Below are 5028 nucleotides of genomic sequence, written 5' to 3' on the forward strand. Positions count from 1 at the left end.
AGGGGATGGCCATTGTTCTTTCAACTTTTTGATAGGTTTAAAGCTTCCAACTCATCTCACATGCTAGTAAAGTAATGCTCAAAATTCTCCAAGCCAGACTTCAGCAGTACATGAACCGTGAACTTCGAGATGTTCAAGCTGGTTTTAGAAAAGGCAGAGGAACCAGAGATCAAATTGCCAACATCCGCTGGATCATCGAAAAAGCAAGAGAGTTCCAGAAAAACATATATTTCTGCTTTATTGACTATGCCAAAGCCTTTGACTATGTAGATCACAATAAACTGTGGAAAATTCTTCAAGAGATGGGAATATCAGACCACCTGACCTGCCTCTTGAGAAACCTATATGCAGGTCAGGAAGCAACAGTTAGAACTGGACATGGAACAACAGAATAGTTCCAAATAGGAAAAGGAGTACATCAAGGCTGTATATTGTCACCCTGTTTATTTAGCTTATATGCAGAGTACATCATGAGAAACGCTGGGCTGGAAGAAGCACAAGCTTGGAATCAAGATTGCTGGGAGAAATATCAATAACCTCAGATATGCAGATGACACCACCCTTATGGCAGAAATTGAAGAGGAACTAAAAAGCCTCTTGATGTATATTTTTGAGATTAGTTGTTTGTCAGTTGCTTCATTTGCTATTATTTTCTCCCATTCTGAAGGCTGTCTTTTCACCTTGCTAATAGTTTCCTTTGATGTGCAGAAGCTTTTAAGGTTAATTAGGTCCCATTTGTTTATTTTTGATTTTATTTCCAATATTCTGGGAGGTGGGTCATAGAGGATCCTGCTGTGATGTATGTCAGAGAGTGTTTTGCCTATGTTCTCCTCTAGGAGTTTTATAGTTTCTGGTCTTACATTTAGATCTTTAATCCATTTTGAGTTTATTTTTGTGTATGGTGTTAGAAAGTGTTCTAGTTTCATTCTTTTACAAGTAGTTGACCAGTTTTCCCAGCACCACTTGTTAAAGAGATTGTCTTTAATCCATTGTATATTCTTGCCTCCTTTGTCAAAGATAAGGTGTCCATATGTGCGTGGATTTATCTCTGGGCTTTCTATTTTATTCCATTGATCTATATTTCTGTCTTTGTGCCAGTACCATACTGTCTTGATAACTGTGGCTTTGTAGTAGAGCCTGAAGTCAGGTAGGTTGATTCCTCCAGTTCCATTCTTCTTTCTCAAGATCGCTTTGGCTATTCGAGGTTTTTTGTATTTCCATACAAATTGTGAAATTATTGTTCTAGCTCTGTGAAGAATACTGTTGGTAGCTTGATAGGGATTGCATTGAATCTATAAATTGCTTTGGGTAGTATACTCATTTTCACTATATTGATTCTTCCAATCCATGAACATGGTATATTTCTCCATCTATTAGTGTCCTCTTTGATTTCTTTCACCAGTGTTTTATAGTTTTCTATATATAGGTCTTTAGTTTCTTTAGGTAGATATATTCCTAAGTATTTTATTCTTTCCATTGCAATGGTGAATGGAATTGTTTCCTTAATTTCTCTTTCTGTTTTCTCATTATTAGTGTATAGGAATGCAAGGGATCTCTGTGTGTTGATTTTATATCCAGCAACTTTACTATAGTCATTGATTATTTCTAGTAATTTTCTGGTGGAATCTTTAGGGTTTTCTATGTAGAGGATCATGTCATCTGCAAATAGTGAGAGTTTTACTTCTTCTTTTCCAATTTGGATTCCTTTTATTTCTTTTTCTGCTCTGATTGCTGTGGACAAAACTTCCAAAACTATGTTGAATAGTAATGGTGAAAGTGGGCACCCTTGTCTTGTTCCTGACTTTAGAGGAAATGCTTTCAATTTTTCACCATTGAGGATAATGTTTGCTGTGGGTTTGTCATATATAGCTTTTATTATGTTGAGGTATGTTCCTTCTATTCCTGCTTTCTGGAGAGTTTTTATCATAAATGGATGTTGAATTTTGTCAAAGGCTTTCTCTGCATCTATTGAGATAATCATATGGTTTTTATTTTTCAATTTGTAAATGTGGTGTATTACACTGATTGATTTGCGGATATTGAAGAATCCTTGCATCCCTGGGATTAAGCCCACTTGATCATGGTGTATGATCTTCTTAATGTGTTGTTGGATTCTGATTGCTAGAATTTTGTTAAGGATTTTTGCATCTATGTTCATCAGTGATATTGGCCTGTAGTTTTTTTTTTTTTTGTGGGATCTTTGTCAGGTTTTGGTATTAGGGTGATGGTGGCCTCATAGAATGAGTTTGGAAGTTTACCTTCCTCTGCAATTTTTTGGAAGAGTTTGAGCAGGATAGGTGTTAGCTCTTCTCTAAATTTTTGGTAGAATTCAGCTGTGAAGCCGTCTGGACCGGGGCTTTTGTTTGCTGGAAGATTTTTGATTACAGTTTCAATTTCTGTGCTTGTGATGGGTCTGTTAAGATTTTCTATTTCTTCCTGGTCGAGTTTTGGAAAGTTGTACTTTTCTAAGAATTTGTCCATTTCTTCCACGTTGCCCATTTTATTGGCATATAATTGTTGATAGTAGTCTCTTACGATCCTTTGTATTTCTGTGTTGTCTGTTGTGATCTCTCCATTTTCATTTCTAATTTTGTTGATTTGATTTTTCTCCCTTTGTTTATTGATGAGTCTGGCTAATGGTTTGTCAATTTTATTTATCCTTTCAAAGAACCAGCTTTTGGTTTTGTTGATTTTTGCTATGGTCTCTTTTGTTTCTTTTGCATTTATTTCTGCTCCTACAGCTCAACTCCAGAAAAATAAATGACCCAATCAAAAAATGGGCCAAAGAACTAAATAGACATTTCTCCAAAGAAGACATACAGATGGCTAACAAACACATGAAAAGATGCTCAACATCACTCATTATCAGAGAAATGCAAATCAAAACCACTATGAGGTACCATTTCACACCAGTCAGAATGGCTGTGATCCAAAAGTCTACAAATAATAAATGCTGGAGAGGGTGTGGAGAAAAGGGAACCCTCTTACACTGTTGGTGGGAATGCAAACTAGTACAGCCACTATGGAGAACAGTGTGGAGATTGCTTAAAAAACTGGAAATAGAACTGCCTTATGATCCAGCAATCCCACTGCTGGGCATACACACTGAGGAAACCAGACGGGAAAGAGACACGTGTACCCCAATATTCATCGCAGCACTGTTTATAATAGCCAGGACATGGAAGCAACCTAGATGTCCATCAGCAGATGAATGGATAAGAAAGCTGTGGTACATATACCCAATGGAGTATTACTCAGCCATTAAAAAGAATACATTTGAATCAGTTCTAATGAAGTGGATGAAACTGGAGCCTATTATACAGAGTGAAGTAAGCCAGAAGGAAAAACATAAATACAGTATACTAACGCGTATATATAGAATTTAGAAAGATGGTAACAATAACCCTGTGTACGAGACAGCAAAAGAGACACTGATGTATAGAACAGTCTTATGGACTCTGTGGGAGAGGGAGAGGGTGGGAAGATTTGGGAGAATGACATTGAAACATGTAAAATATCATGTAAGAAATGAGTTGCCAGCCCAGGTTCGATGCACGATACTGGATGCTTGGGGCTAGTGCACTGGGATGACCCAGAGGGGTGGTATGGGGAGGGAGGAGGGAGGAGGGTTCAGGATGGGGAGCACGTGTATACCTGTGGCGGATTCATTTTGATGTTTGGCAAAACTAGTACAATTATGTGAAGTTTAAATAAAAAAAAAAAGCCTCTTGATGAAAGTGAAAGTGGAGAGTGAAAAAGTTGGCTTAAAGCTCAACATTCCAAAAAAAAAAAAAAATAAATAAAGCTCAACATTCAGAAAACTAAGATCATGGCATCTGGTCCCATCACTTCATGGGAAATAGATGGGGAAACAGTGGAAACAGTGTCAGACTTTATTTTTTGGGCTCCAAAATCACTGTAGATAGTGACTGCAGCCATGAAATTAAAAGACGCTTGCTATGCTATGCTATGCTAAGTCACTTCAGTCGTGTCCGACTCTGTGCGACCCCATAGACGGCAGCCCACTAGGCTCCCCCATCCCTGGGATTCTCCAGGCAAGAACACTGGAATGGGTTGCCATTTCCTTCTCCAATGCATGAAAGTGAAAAGTGAAAGTGAAGTCGCTCAGTCCTGTCCGACTCTTAACGACCCCATGGATTGCAGCCTAACAGGCTCCTCCGTCCGTGGGATTTTCCAAGCAAGAGTACTGGAGTGGGGTGCCATTGCTTGGAAAAAAAGTTATGACCAACCTAGATAGCATATTGAAAAGCAGAGACATTACTTTGCCAACAAAGGTCCGTCTAGTCAAGGCTATGGTTTTTCCAGTGGTCATGTATGGATGTGAGAATTGGATTGTGAAGAAAGCTGAGCGCTTAAGAATTGATGCTTTTGAACTGCGGTGTTGGAGAAGACTCTTGAGAGTCCCTTGGACTGCAAAGAGATCCAACCAGTCTATTCTAAAGATCAGCCCTGGGTGTTCTTTGGAAGGAATGATGCTAAAGCTGAAACTCCAGTACTTTGGCCACCTCATGCGAAGAGTTGACTCATTGGAAAAGACTCTGATGCTGGGAGGGATTGGGGGCAGGAGGAGAAGGGGATGACAGAGGATGAGATGGCTGATGGCATCACCGACTCGATGGACGTGAGTCTCACTGAACTCCGGGAGTTGGTGATGGACAGGGAAGCCTGGCGTGCTGCGATTCATGGGGTCACAAAGAGTCGGACACGACTGAGCGACTGAACTGAACTGAACAGAAAACTTATAAAAAGCATGTGTGCAGGGAGTCTGTCTTGCCTACCAGAGTGACATGGTTAGGTTGGGGTCAACATTGTGCAGACAGCTTTCTAGCAGCTCACTAATTTCAATTGCCGCCAAATACAAAAATTACAGTCGGAATGTTTTCCTTCGTTACCTCTTCTACGCTCCTTTTGCGGTTCCTCCGCGAGGCGAAACCATCTGGGAGAGAACTTTGTCCCTCGGCGCTCTCTGTAGGTTAATGAGTTTTCATTGGTTGGGCGGGCTGTCGT

The sequence above is a fragment of the Bos indicus x Bos taurus genome, chromosome 26, assembly GCF_003369695.1.
Source record: "Bos indicus x Bos taurus breed Angus x Brahman F1 hybrid chromosome 26, Bos_hybrid_MaternalHap_v2.0, whole genome shotgun sequence".
Lineage (NCBI taxonomy): Eukaryota > Metazoa > Chordata > Mammalia > Artiodactyla > Bovidae > Bos > Bos indicus x Bos taurus.